Source organism: Chiloscyllium plagiosum, unplaced genomic scaffold (assembly GCF_037043375.1).
Source record: "Chiloscyllium plagiosum isolate Xiang-an unplaced genomic scaffold, Cpla_swu_hap1 HiC_scaffold_27, whole genome shotgun sequence".
Lineage (NCBI taxonomy): Eukaryota > Metazoa > Chordata > Chondrichthyes > Orectolobiformes > Hemiscylliidae > Chiloscyllium > Chiloscyllium plagiosum.
This window is the reverse complement of record NW_028270165.1, coordinates 22,851,564-22,867,232: the sequence shown is the minus strand read 5'-3', so window position 1 is coordinate 22,867,232 and position 15,669 is coordinate 22,851,564. Positions and strand designations below refer to the sequence as shown.

The window sequence follows — 15,669 nt, the reverse complement described above, 5'->3', positions numbered from 1 at the left end:
TAACTGTTGGACTGAAAATAGTTTCCCCCTTGAATGTTAAACAGCTATTGAGAACATTGCACATTATAAAGTGCGTTCCTGAGGAACGGAGGAGGATTGAACTTGCCAACGTGAACCACATTTTGCAGAGAGAGGAAATTTCTCAGGATTGAAGAGGTTGATAGAAGTCAACAATTGTCAAATTATTTCATGAAAAGTACAGCTGGTATGGGGAGATGATTGGGGATCCCAGAAGAGGAGTATCTGTAATGAGCACATAGAAACAAACCCTTCAGTCCAGGCCAACCAGATATCCTAAAGTAACCTAGTGACCCATTTGCCAGCATTTGGCCCATATCCCTCTGATTCCTTCCTTATTCATGTCCCCATCCAGATGCATTTTTTTTTCTTCGGAGAATACTTGGGTGAGAGCCAAGATATTGCTATTGCTCATCCTTTCCCTTCGTGCTAATTGTAGCTGGAGAAGCCTGAAATCTGAAAGGGATTTCCTGAAAAAAACATTGATTCAAGGTTGGGCTCAGTGATGGATTTTCTAAAGCTTTGCTATTGTAGTTTCAATTCGCCAAAAAAACTTTCAGTCATTTTTGTCCAAGACAGAGTAGATATTCATTTAAGGTATAATTGAGATATATATGTTCTTCACAATGTTTTTCCTTCATTACCAGTGATTGTCTGTCATTGGTACTTTGAGCATCATCTTTTAGTGATTCAACAGATATGATTTGAATTGAATTCTGTAAGATGGTTTTGTATTTTATTTAACTTTGTGTTAAAGATTTCGTTTTCATGACTTTATTAAAATATCTTAATGTATTATAATGAAGCAGCTAATTTATTCTGAAGTTATTTCAATTAGTTGGTCAATTGCCAAATAATAGCTGCATAACTGTTGTAAATATTGATACACAGGAAAGCTATTTTGTTTAATATATTTGTAAAGATCTTATCAAAACTATAAAAAAAAATTTCATAAGAAATAAAATTTGCAGTGTTTTATTAAATGGTTGAAAGTAACTTTGCACTTAATTGCTCTGTTTGGGATTAAACATTGTTACTTTGAAAGATTATTTTTATCAGAGTTAATGGTGAGTGTATTAACAAACGAATGTTGCCATTTGCTCTTGAATTACCTCAAACTCAATTTGAAATTCTTGAATGAGTTGAATAAGGTGTACAAAGTGAATATTTATTGCACTTTGCTGAAATTCTCTGCACTGCCAATGTATTTGGTTAAACAAGATATGTATCTCTCCTGATAACTTTGTATTTCTTTGATATTTTATTTGTCAGTGCTAGTGCCCAAACATCCTAAAAAAACGTTTTGGCATTTGGTGAAGTTGTGAATTTTCAGTCTGTTTCACAATTAAATGACACAACCAATCTAAGGATTAAATACATATAACAACGTCAAAGAGATTGTGATAATAGAAAGTAAACATGTAGAATTGCCAATGAAACATAAACCGTGGCTGCTCTTAATTTGGTACAGACTGAATATCAAATGAAATGATCAGAATTAGTAGACATGATGGCATTGTGCACAAACTGTGTGTAGTGTGAGTTCAGAATTTTTCTGATCACTTAATTCTGACACATGCAGTGATGGCAGCATCATAATTTGTTTTATTTGTTCATGGAAAATAGGGGCAGAAAAGCAAAAATGTCAAGATTGACATCTCTCTGACTTTTGGATAACTCCACCTGAAAGTTAATATCTTTCACAACACTGGGATCCTGCTGAGAGTGACCAGGTCTGATTTTGGGAAGCAAAAAAAAGTGCATCAATTCAGGGTGAACCTGCAATTCAGCTTCTTGAGGAACAACCAGACGTGAAATAGTTAACATCCCCAGGAAGGTGGGAACAAAATGAGACCATCAAGGCATTAACACAGACACACTTCAGTCAAACTCTTCTGCTCCCAGTAAGGGCAAAACATACTTGAAAAGTTGCTCTGAAAGTCCAATCTTCACAACCACACTTTTGCTTTCACCGAAGACAATTAGCACCAGACAGCACCGAAACAGACCCTTTGGCCCACCTCATTTGAGTTGACCAGATAGCCTAAATTAATCAAGTCACATTTGCCATTATTTGGCCCCTATATAGGCCGGGTGCTGGCAGGTGGGGCTATCTTGTCGGCATGGACGAATTGGACCGAAGAGTCCGTTTCCATGGTGTACACCTCTATGACGCCAGTCGCATTTGCTATCACTTGGCCCCTATCTGTCTGAACCATTTGTATTCATGCACCCATCCACTTGCCTTTTAACTGTTGTAATTGTACCAGCCCCCACCACTTCCTCCAGCAGCTCATTCCATACATGCACCATCCTCTCCATGAAAAAGCTGCCCCTGAGATCTCTTTTACATCTCCTCCGCCCTCACCTGAAACCTATTACCCTTGAGTTCTGGACTTCCCCATCCCAAAGAAAAAGCCTTGTCTACTTCCCCTATCCATGCCCCTCATGATTTTATAAAAGTCCATAATGTCACCTATCAGACTCTGGCACGATGGGGAAAACAGCCCTCCCCCATCCTTCTGTCCCTCCTCACCCGGGTATTTAAGACACATACCGAAGTGTACAGAGTCTGCTCTCTCCCTGGATTCACTCCAGTTTCTGCAAGTGAATAAATTTACCCCCTCCCCTCTCTCACACAAGAGGAAGAGTTGCCCAGAGGGAAGGAGCTTCACCCTGAAACTGACAGGGCCACTTCCACGTTGTGACGCCATCAATGGGTTGGGGTGGGGTAGGATACAGGAGAAGGGGCCAGAGAAAGAGGTGGGGCGAGATCCAGGGCTCAGCCAGCAGTGGGACCCAACACTGCGCCTGCGCCTGCGCTGCCTTGCAGAGTTTGCAGAAATTCCCTTCCCTCCAGAGAATCCCCACAGCGTGGAAGCAGGCCACTCGGCCCAACAAGGCCACACCGATCCTCTCAAGGGTAACCCACCCACACCCATTCCCCTAGTGCTCTACATTTAGCCCCTGACTAATACACCTAACCTGCACATTCCTGGGCACTATGGGTAATTTAGCACCGCCAATCCACCCTAACCTGCACATCCCTGGGCACTATGGGTAATTTAGCGTAACAAATCCCCCCCGAACCAGGACAAAGTTAAAAATCACAACACCAGGTTATGGTCCAACAGGTTTATTTGGAAGCACTAGAATTTGGAGCGCTGTGCTCCTTCATTGGTGGGTATGGAGAATAAGTCACAGAATTTATAGAAAAACATTATAATGACCTGCCATTGAAATGATATATTGAACAAACCTGGATTATTAAGTCTTTCATCTTTTCGAATGGGTTGCAGGCATCATTAATATGTAAATCTTGAACTTCCTGTAAGGCACCTTCTTGAGATAACTTAAGGCTTTATAACAAAAAGTGACACTTCAGCTCAGTTGTGCAAAAATATACATTCACTCCCATGGACTTATGTTTGTGTGTGCATGAGAGAGAGAAAATGTCTATTTCCATCCTGAATGTCTTTATATCTATTCGAGAACAGATACCTCACTTCTATTGGTGTAAATATTGTTGTAAATCATAGCTGGGTACTAATAGTTAGATGTAAGGGAGAGAGTAGTCCTCAGGTTGGACACTATAAGAATCCTGGGAGACCCCCATTTCGGGTTTACTTCCTAATGAACAAACATTAAGCATGAGCACCTATTTCTTTCAAATTTGGTTTCATTTTTCTTGTTTGATTCCCTGCTGTGACTACACTGTGTCTGGATGGTTGACAGGCTGGGAGATTGTGGGTTGGGACTTGATTGACTGAATGCATTATTGTTCCAGAAGGTATAAGGGGGGGGGGGGGGGGGCAAAGCTTCAGCAGAAATCGCACAGAACTGAGAACAGACCGACATCTTACTCTGTGGGAACAGGGAGATCAACACAGGACAGAGAAATCAGAACCTGAAATCCAAGCTGACACCAGCTGACCCTGTGATCAGTGCTTTGATTAACAGTGCCAACCCTCTACCTTTACCTCGCTTCCCATTTGACCAAACCCTCGATATTCAGGATCCAATCCTTGTCATCCTGAAGCCATGTCTCTGTAAGGAGTCTGAAATCATAATTATTCTCTTCAATGTGTGCAGTCAATTCATTCACTTTTGTTACAATGCAGCACACATTCAGACACCGTTTTTAGTTTCAATTTTTGTGATCCTTAGAATCCAATTTTGATTGCTGATATATTTGCTCTCCTTGTCCCTTTCTGTCATTCTCTGATGTTCATTTTCCACATCACTACATTGCTCACGGGCCTTGATTTGGATTGGCCATGCTAAATTGCCCATAATGTCCAGGGATGTGCAGGTTAGGTGGGTTAGCCATGGGAAATAGTAATAGAAGCAGGAGTAGGCCCATTTGTCCCGTCTAGCCTGCTCAGCCATTCATTAAAATCATGGCTGATCTATCCATTGTCTCAGCTCCTCCTCCCTGCATTGTCCCAACTACCCTTTATTCCCCTACCATTGCAAAACCCCATCCAACTGTGTCTTAAATATACTTAATGAAGCTGCCTCTACTGCTTCCTTCAGCAGAAAATTCCATAGATTCACTACTCTCCAGGAAACGCAATTCCTCCTCATCTCTGTCCTAAATCTACTCCTCCTAATATTGAGGCCTGGTTTCATTCACCAGCAGAAATGACTGGATAGGATAGGGCTTCATCCTACAGTCCAATGAAATCCCACTTTCCACCAAAACCTCGGATGTACTCACTCACTCAGTTGCTGTCTCACAAATGCAGGATTTCACTGCAACTTCTTCTGCTCCCATTAAAGGCAAAACATCTTTGAAAGCTGCTCTGAAACTCCAGCCTTCACAATCACACTTCTACTTTCACCGAAGGAGATTAGAGTCCGACAGCACGGAAACAGCCCATTTGGTCCAACTTGTCCGGCCAAACAGATATCCGAAATTAATCTAACCCAATTTGCCTACATGTGGCCCATATCCCTCTGAACGCTTCCTATTCATGTACCAATCCAGATGCCTTTTAAAATTTCCCCTCACCTCAAACATATGCCTTCTAGTTATGGACTCTCCTACCTTGGGGAAAAGACCTTGAGTATTCACTCTATCCATGCCTCTGATGAATGTCTATAAGGTCACCCCTCAGCCTCCAATGCTCTAGGCAAAATATCCCCAGCCCATTGAGCCTCTCCCTGTAGCCTGAACCCTCGAACTCTGACAGCAGCCTCGTAAATCTTTTCTGACCCCTTTCAAATGTTCACAACCGGGTTCTCGGTATTCCTCCCACAGTCCAAAAATGTGCAGGTTCGGTGAATTGGCCGTGCTAAGTTGCCTGTAGTGTTAGGTGAAGGGGTGAATGTAGGGGAATGGCTCTGGGTGGGTTGCGCTTCGGCGGGTCAGTGTGGACTTGTTGGGCCGAAGGGCCTGTTTCCACACTGTAAGTGATCTGATCTAATCTAATCTAATCTAATCTAATCTAATCTTTTTTATAACAGGGAGACCAGTAATGAATGCAGTCTTGCAAACGTGGACTAACCAATGGCCTATACAGCCACAACATGACCTCCCAATTCCTGTACTCTCTACTCTGACCAATAAAGGAAAGCATACCAAACACCTTCTTCACTATCCTGTCTACTGGTGACTCCACTTTCAAGGAACTATGAACCTGCACTCCAAGGTCTCTTTGTTCTGCAACACTCCCCTTAACTGTGTCAGTCCTGCCTGGATTACTTGTCCAAGATGCAAACCACACATTTCTCTAAAGTAAACTGTCACTCCTTGGCCCATCAGCCCATCCGATCAATTCTAATTCATAGTGAACTCTCTTCCCTCTCTTATTCCCTCGAAGTTGAAAATCTCCATCCCATACGCTCTCCCTGTATTCTCAGTTTGCTCAACATAATCCCTGCCTTACGTTATCCTGAAGGGTCTGGTTCATGCTGATTAACAGGCCCACACTAAGGGGGGTTCTAATTGAAACATAAAGAATACTGAATGGCCTGGACAGAGTGGAAGTTGGGAAGATGTTTCCATTGGTTGGAGGGACTAGAACCACTGGGTACAGCCTGAGAGTAAAGGGAAGATCTTTTAGAATGGAGGTAAGGAGAAACTTCTTCAGCCAGAGAGTGGTGAATCTGTGGAATTCACTGCCACAGAAGGCTGTGGAGACCAGGTCACTGAGGATATTTAAGACATAGAGACGTTCTTGAGTATCAAGATGATGGAGGGTTATAGAGACAAAGTGGGAGAATGTGGTTGAGAAACCTATCAGCCATGATTGAATAGCAGAGCAGACTTTGGATGGCCTAATTTCTGCTCCGATGTCTTATGTTCTCTTGCTGTCCTGGACACAGCGTGAGAAAATTGGAAGCAGCAGTAGGCCATTTGGTCTTTCAAGCCTGCACCAACATTCAACAGATTGGTTGTGAATCTGCCGACATCAAGCTGAATAGGCTGGGACTTGCTCACTGGACCACATGAGGTTGAGAGGTGACCTTACAGAGGTTTATAAAATCATGAGGGGGATAGATGAGGTGACCGCTGGGTATCCTTTCCCTAGGGTGGGGGTTTCAAGATTAGGCAGTAAATTTGAAAGTGAGAGGAGAAAGATTTTAAAAAGGCAGGAGGGGCACCTTTTCTTTTACACAGAGTGGTTTGTGTGTGGAATGAATGTCCAGGGGAAGTGGTGAATGCAGGTACAGTAACAACATTTAAAAACCATTTGAATAAGTACATGAATAAGGAAGGTTCGGATGGATATGGGTCAAACATAGGCAGGTGGGACTAGTTTAGTTTGTGAATATAGTTGGCATGGACTATTTGGACTGAAGGGTCTGTTTCGGTGCTGTATGGCTCTGTAACTGTTCTATATTGGTCTTAAAATCATTTTCTTGCCTTCCCCCATTAACATCCACTTTTTTGTTGTTCCAAAATCAGATGAACTCAGCCTTGAATAATATTCAATGACCCCCTAACTGCAGGAAGACATCCCCACTTCTGAACTCTATTCCTGTTGCTAATATACCACTTGCCTTGCTGATTGCTTGCTGCACCTGTCTGACAACTGGCAGTGATTGGTGTAGAAGGACATTGATCATTTGTACATCCATACATCATTCTTGATGAAGGGATCGTGCCCGAAACGTCAACTCTCCTGCTCCTTGGATGCTGCCTGACCTACTGTGTTTTCCAGTGCCACACTTTGACTTGGATCTCCAGCATCTACAGTTCTCACTTTCTCCAAATCCCAATATATCACCATTTAAACAATACACCTCCTTTCTGCTTTTTTCACAGTAATGGCTATTACTTCACAATGTGGTACTGCATTTGCTGTGTGTTTGTCAATTGTGGTCTTCTCTACATCGGGGATACAGAGCGTAAACTTGTGGAATAGTTTGCCGGTCATCACAGCCAGGTCCACAGAGGCCAACCAGACCTCCCAGTCACCACCCATTTTAATTCCCCTTCCCACTCCCTTTCTGACAAGAACATTTTAGGCTTCCTCTTTTGCCACAATGAACCAAACCGCAAATTGGGGGAACAACACCCCATCTTCCACCCGGGCAGCCTATGGCCTGCAGAACTCAACATCAAGTTCTCCAATTTCAAATAACCTCCTTTTCCATCCCCTGACTCCCTTCTCAGCCCCTTGCACCTCATTTCCACTCCTTCCTGCCACCAACCCGATTTCTTCCTCCCATTGAATAATCAGGTCGTACCCTCTCCCTCTCTTCACTTATCCCCACTTTAGCCCCCGGCCCTGGCACCCATCCCCAGTCCTGAAGAAGGGTTACACCTGAAACATCGACTTCTCCACTTCCTGATGCTTCCTGGTTTGCTGTGTCCTTCCAGCCTCCTGCCTGTCTATTTTGCCAATTGAGACACAGACCTCGACCACGTTTCCAGAGTATGTCACCTCCCTGGGTTCACTCCCTTTCCTTTCAGTTGCTGCAAGTCAACAATTGAACCCCAGAATGAAACAGAAATGGAAAAGGGGGTGAGAAAAGAGAGTGCCGTACTCACAGATCTTGGACAGAGGAAAGATTTTGCAGTCTGGGTGAAGCTCAATGTCGATTCAGAAAGAGAGGAGCAGGAGCAGCAGCTTCAGAAACTCATGGTCGATCTTCCGCATTCAGACAATGGGGTGGCTCTGATTGGCAGGAGGACCAGTCTCCTTCCGGTCCTCCGTGGTTTCCTATTGGGCCAAAGGAAAGTCACATGCCATTTTTCGGGAAGCGATCAGCATGCCCACAGTTTTGCTGACACCGGAAAACATGCGTAGTCCGCTCACTGCGGGTGCTGGTGTTTTCAGAGTTCAAAGGTCAATAGGGAAAAAAGGGGTAGAGCCACAGTTTGTTTTTCCCTGTGATACGACATTTTATTGCTTTTGCAATCTGTCTGGCTGCTCAACCTGTATGTGTCTTTTCCCCAGGGTAGGGGCGCGTGTCCAGAACTGGACGGCAGAGGTTTAGGGTGAGAGGGGAAAGATTTCTGATGGGCAACCTTTTTGCACAGAGGGCGGTGCATGCATGGTATGAGCTGCCATAGGAAGTGGTGGAGGCTGGTACAATGATAATGTTTAAAATGCACCTCCATGGGAACATGAATAGGAAAGATTCAGAGGGATAAGGGGCCAAATGCTGGTAAACGGGTCACTAGATTAATTTAGGATATCTGGTCGGCGTGGACCGAAGGGGATGTTTCTGTGCTCTGTGACTCTATTTCTAGATAGTCGGAACCTACTTCACAAGACTAGGACTAGGCCATTCACCCTTTACAATCAAGATTAGAGTTCACCTAGAAATGCACAGCAGGCCAGGCAGCAACCGAGGCGCAGGAAAATCGATGTTTCGGGCAGGAGCCCTTCAATCCTGACAGGGGCAGAGGATTGGGGGTAGAGAGAGATTGGGAGGTACCGAGGGTGGTACAAGGAGAGAGAGAATGAGTGGGCTTGATAGAGAGAATGGGCGGGGGGAGAAGTGGGAACTGGCACGGGGCAGGGTGACACTAGGCACACGGATAGACAAGATGGCCGCTGAGCCATCCGTTGGCCAACTTGACACACAAAAAGGCCCCCGGATCACAATACGGAGAGAAACAGCAGAGCAGATACAGATACTGCCTGGGGCCACCAGAATGTTAGCACAATGGACTCACAACCCAGGTGATTAGTTTAAGGTGGGTGGGGTAGAGAATATACATGAGTAATGAACACTGCCCGCCGAAGTGTCTGGGTCCAGCCAACACCCATTATAGAAGTGCTAACAGCTTGACACAGACTCAATACCAAATGCTAATAGCCAGGGCTGCAGTAATCGTCCTTCTCAGGAAGAGCAATTAGCGCCCATTACTACAACAATGGATTTCCACACAGACATTGAAATTGACAATGTCTGCAGTGAAATTGAAAAGACTGTGCGGAAATTAACAAGGGCTATGCTGGAACTGACAAAGACTGTATGGAAACTATCAACGATTCTGCAATGATTACCATAAACAAAACATATGAGGGGCATGGATAGGATAAATAGACAAAGTCTTTTCCCTGGGGTCGGGGAGTCCAGAACTAGAGGGCATAGGTTTAAGGTGAGAGGGGAAAGATATAAACGGGACCTAAGGGGCAACGTTTTCATGCAGAGGGTGGTACGTGTATGGAATGAGCTGCCAGAGGATGTGGTGGAGGCTGGTACAATTACAACATTTAAGAGGCATTTGGATGGGTATATGAATAGGAAGGGTTTGGAGGGATATGGGCCGGGTGCTGGCAGGTGGGACTAGATTGGGTTGGGATATCTGGTCGGCATGGACGGGTTGAACCGAAGGATCTGTTTCCATGCTGTACATGTCTATGACTCAATGTTACAAAGACAATAATCTCATCACTGATCGATTGTATCATAAGATGCATAAAAGTTTCTTGACATGTGCTCCGGGTCGAGAGAAGACCCGCAGCTGACACTGTGTTGTTGGTGTCTTTCTCTCCCCAGAGCTCCAGTATTTCATTATGCAATAAACTCTGTCATTGAACCCCAATTCTGTTGTTTTTCCCACAACAGGGGAGAGAGAATGGGTGGGGGTGGCAGATGGTGGGGGTGGGATGGGAGGGAGAAAGAGAGAATGGGTGATGGGGGGCTGGAAAAATGGACATGGGATAGAGGGTGTGATGAGAAAGAATAGATGGGGACACAGGGTGGTTAGGAGGACTGGAAAGGAGGAAGAGGGTGGGGAGAAAAACAACAGGGGTGCAGAGGGTTGCGTGAGAGAGAATGAACAGGGTGGTCGGAGTATAGAGGGAGAATGGACAAGATGCTGGGGATGGAGAGAGAATGCACAGGGAAGCTGTGGGTGGTGGGGGGAATGGACAGGGGGCGCAGTGAGTGATAAAGATCAAAAAGGTTGATGAAAGTCAACAGTTATCAGATTGTTTCTAGAACAGAAAAGCTTGCACTGGAGAGTCGAAAAGAGGGGTGTCTTGTATGTATTCCTTCAATTAGTTTTGAAATATTGTTTGTGTGTCTTAATTGTTAAGCCATACCAGGCACATATAAAAATGGCTATGGTTGTTGGAGGTCAGTCATCTCAGCTCCAGGACGTCTCCGCAGGAATTCATAGGGTAGTGTCCTAGGCTCAACCATCTTCATCAAAGACCTTCCTCCATCATAAGGTCAGAGGTGGAAATATTCGCCAATAATTGTACAATGTTCAGCACCATTCACATCTCCTCACAAACTTCAGTTTGAAATGCAACAAGACCTTAACAATATCCAATGGGCTGACGAGTGGGAAGTAACATTTATGCCATGCCAATGCCATACAATGACTCATCCCCAAAAGAGATAGTCTGACCACTGCCCCGTGATATTCAATAGTGTTAATGTCACTAAACACCCCACTATCAACATCCTTGGGGTTTACCATTGACCAGAAACTCAACTAGACTAACCACAGCCACAATGGCAACAAAAACAGGTTATAGGTGGCTCAGTGGTTAGCACTGCTGCCTCATAGCACCAGGGGCCCAGGTTCAATTGCTGCCTCGGGTAACTATCTGTGTGGAGTTTGCACATTCTCCCTGTGTTTGTGTGGGTTTCCTCCTGGTGTCCCGGTTTCCTCCCACAGTCCAAAGATGTGCAGGTTAGGTGAATTGGCCATGCTAAATTGCCCATAGTGTTGGGTGTATTCGTCAGGGGTAAATACAGGGTAGGGGAATGTGTGTGGGTGGGTTGCTCTTCGGAGGGTTGGTGTGGATTTGTTGGGCTAAAGGGCCTGTTTCCATAATGGTAGGTAATCTAATCAGGTCAGGAATACTGCGGCAAGTAACTCACATCCTGACTCCCCAAAACCTGTCCATCTTCTACAAGGCACAAGTCAGCAGTGTAATGGAATACTCTCCCACCAGCTTGAATGGGTGCAGCTTCAACAGCATTCAAACAGCTTGATACCATCCAGTACAAAGTCGCCCGCTTGATTGGAAGCATCTCCACATACATCCACTCCCTCTGCCCCATTGTTGAGAAGCAGTGGTGTATCCGATCTACAAGATGCACCACAGAAATTCACCAAAGATACTTAGAAAATACCTTCCACACCACAAACCACTTCCATTTAGAAGGACTAGGACAACAGATAGTTGGGAACAGAACCTCTTGCAAGTACCCCTCCAAGCCACTCACCATCTTGACTTGGAAGCAACTTGATGTTCCTTTAGTGTCGCTGGAGCTAAATCCTGGAATTCCCTCCATAAGGGCATTGTAGGTCACCGTATAGCATTTGGACCACAGCAGTTGAAGAAGGCAGGTCACCACCACCTTCTCAAGGGGAAATAAATGCAGGCCAGCCAGCAATGCTCATGCACCACGAATAACCTTTAATAAATGGTTGAAACAGAGGGTTGGAACCCGCAAATTAAAAAAAAAAATCGACGTTCAGGTGGGACAGATGTCGGGCTATGATTCAGTCCTTATTTGGGGACAGATAAAGAGCGATGTGCTGACACTGACTTGGAAATAGAGGTTAAAGTTGAACAGCTGTAGCGTTTCACTCAGTGTATCAATTTAAAATCGATTAAAGATTGGTTCACCGACGTATATGTTACCAACACATGGAAAAGGACGATTAACAAGGCATGTGGGACTCTTGATTTCATCTCTGCAATAGCCGATGGAGCCCCCACAATCCCAGGCGATCCAGAAACCGCTCTATCGGCCGTGAGCAGTGTACATGGTGCGCATGTGTGAGATGAGTGAGGCCCACCCCTCATCGTTCTGATGGACTGGGAGAGCAACTTTTGGGAATCCCTGGATGACCAGAAGGAGACTGGTCATCCTGCCAATCAGAGCCCCCCTATTGTCTGAATGCGGAAGTTGGACTACGAGCTGCTGAAGTTGCTGTTGCTCCTCTCTCTCTGAAAGAAGATTGAGCTTCATCCCAGACTGCAGCTTCCTTCCTCTGTTTAACATCTGGGAGTACCGCACTCTTTTTTCTCACCCCCCCTTTTCCATTTCTTTTCTCATCCTTGGGTTCAGCTGTTGGTTTGTAGGAGCTGAGGGAAAAAGAAAGTCAATCGAGGGGAAGGGACAGACTCTGGAAAATGTTGGTCTAGATTTGTGTCTATTAATGTTTGACAGGCTTTGTTTCCTCAGCTTGACACATTTACTTGTCTGGCAAAAAAGGGTGGCCCCTTGATTCATGCTGGGGATGGAAGTAGATTATGCTGTGGGTGACTTGCTTGTAAAAGTCCAATTTAGATATGTAATCATGACACAAAACCTTGGGTTATTGACTGTTCATTCAGGAGTTCACGGGGAGAGCCAAGTCAACCTAATGGTCACAAGTCACTCTGACGAGAAAGAGAGTGTTGTGTGATTATATAGGTTACAAAAATTTCACAATTAGCAAACTAAGTCACTTTGCCCAGTGATTTAGTGTCTAGACAGTGTTGGTTAGTAGCTGATAAGTATATAATAGGTCCTTGCAAAGAGAAGAATATTCCCATGCAAGGAAAGAATGTGTTTAACAGGTAGCAGTACAGCTGCAAGGCCGACTGTCTCTGATGAGCCTGGAAAAGACAATCTTAGCCTGGAACAAGCTTGAGCAAGCAGGCACTAAGCTGAGCTTGAAAATGGCTCTAGGGTTTTAATATGGGACAAAATAGCTGACCAGAATATAATAATTCTCCCACAATTGCTTCCTTCTTTTCACCAAATCAGGAGGGAAGTTCAGAGGAACTGGCAAAAGGAGGGATGTAGCGGACCCAGTGGTGTGTGTTGGTGATGGGGGTTTAGAGTCGCCTCGGTAACTGTCATAGTCAGGGTCACCAGGATCGAGAGAGTCAGAGTCAGTGAAACCATCCATTGGTGTGGGAATGTCAGAAAAGGGAAGCAGCACAAGTTGGGAAGATGCTGGGATATTCAGCATCAGAAGGCAGCCGAAATGGGCACAGCACTGTTTCTGGAAAATAATGCGAAGTGCTCGCAGAACAAAACCAGCAATGAGAAGCACAAGACCCTGGAGGAGGGCAGAAGCCCAAGAGTCAAGCAGCCACCCACCCATGTTCAAAGGTCCCAACGGGGAGTAGTGTCATGGAGGGAGGAGGCTGCCTTGTGAATGTGGGCGGCCATGATAGTAATGTTCTCACTGGAGTCAGGGATGCAGGCACAGCAGTCAGAGCTGATAAGGGTACAAGTGCCTCCATTCTCGGCTAACAGGTAGTCGAGGGCAATGTGATTTTGGAGAGTAATGGTGCAGACAGTGACCATCCCTGCAATTAGCAGGTCAAAGGCTGAAGATGTGGCATTGGCAATCTCTTCCAGAGTGGTAGCAATTCGCCGAACCTCAACCACCTTATAGAGGTTTACAAGATTGAGGGGCAGGGATAGGATAAATAGACAAAGTCTTTTCCCTGGGGTCAGGGAGTCCAGAACTAGAGGGCATAGATTTAGGATGAGAGGGGAAAGATATAAAAGACACCTAAGGGGCAACCTTCTCACACAGAGCATGGTACGTGTGTGGAATGAGCTGCCAGAGGATGTGGTAGAGGCTGGTACAATTACAACATTTAAGAGGCATTTAGTTGGGTATTTGAATAGGAAGGGTTTGGAGGGATATGGGCCGGGTGCTAGCAGGTGAGACAAAATTGGGTTGGGATATCTGGTCGGCATGGACGGGTTGGACTGAAGGGTCTGTTTCCATGCTGTACATCTCTATGACTCTATGACTGAAGGTGGAGAGTAGCATAGGGAGGGGAGAAGATAGAGAAAAGGTGCTGAAAAGTTGAGCACTCTCTTGATTTGTGGTTTGGAATTCTCAAAACACAAAGTGTGGGAGTGTTAAAGGAAAGAGACATCATAACATAAATACCAGCTGCCAGTCCAGGAGGTAGGCAGCCAGGAGTAGGCCATATGACCACAAAAGAAATCAGTGCCCTTGAAGGGCAACAGATTATTGCATTGGGCTCCAGTCCAAAACGTGGGAAACGAGGAATTGATGGTGGTCTTGTTGGGAACCCTGAGGTGAGATATGCTCCTGTCCACAATGGACCGGTAAGCTGTTGAAGTAATGAGCAGGGAGTGCAGACACTTACTGAAACCAGCCTGCCATCCTGAGGGATGCTTGCTCTTGATGCAAATATTCCTAGAGGTGGAGTCGTGGCCGAGAGATTGGTGAGGAACGGGGAGGGAGGTGTACGGGATGATTGTATTGAGGCTGGATCCAACATTTAAATGTGTCCATCTTATATCCACTGATCACCAGAGTTATCTCTGGAAGTGTTTGGATGCCCACCAACTTAAGGAAACCAGGGGGTGTGAAAAGTTGTGACAGCAGCAGAACGACCCTGATGCAGCCACCATTCAGCAGGGTCAGATTCATTAAAAGGTATGGATCTCAGGAGGATCCATCCCTTGGAATGGATGGGAATATGGGCACAAACCCAGCAGCTGGAGCGGTTGTCCTTTTCTGCATAAAGGTATGTCCTGTAAAGAAAAGTATTAAACTGTAATTCCCATTTACTACAGGTTATCAGGCTATCCATTGTGTCCCAATCAAACATAGTTAGTGAAAGAAAGATAAGGAAGAGTGCAGTGAAAGGCAGAACGATCAGGCTGAGCCATTCATGGATGAAGGCTGAAGATGTCTCTCTGACAGGGTCTTCTGGTGTTTCTGCAGGGGGTGGCGCTCTTTTCCATTGCGTCCTGTGCGTCCATGCGGCCTCCCCTTGACCATGACTGCTGAATGGGTGACCACCAGGACTAGGAACGGGCCTTTCCATCTTGGCTCCAATATCCCTCAGCCCTAATTCTTAGGCTTGGCGTACCCGTGACTGTAAACTTTGAAGAGTTTTGGTTAACTGATGCAAATATTTCCCACTTGCCCACCACTACAGTGTCAGCTGTTTCAGTCATTGGGAGGGTTTTGATTCATCTCCTAAATACATCTACTCTTACTAGATAATATTCATAACAATACGCGAGGTGATTCCATAAAAGCAAGTTATAGACAAGTAAAAAGGCCGACCAGGTAAGGAGGTGGTTAACAAACAAACACAGGGCATCCCTCTTGGAGCATGCATCTTGTTTGTTTACAAATTAAACATGCTTCAGCTCTTTTCCTTGCTGCTTTCTGAAAATCTGGGTGCCTCCATGTTTGTAGCAGAGTATTAACCATTCCCTCCT

General features: G+C 45.2%; 1 protein-coding gene across 1 annotated transcript in view; it reads left to right on the top strand.

Annotated features, from left to right (window-relative positions):
• The window catches only part of LOC148143415 (uncharacterized), a 753,683-nt gene that overhangs the window by 46,038 nt on the left and 691,976 nt on the right, over positions 1-15,669 (top strand). The gene's annotated exons all lie outside the window — the stretch shown is intronic.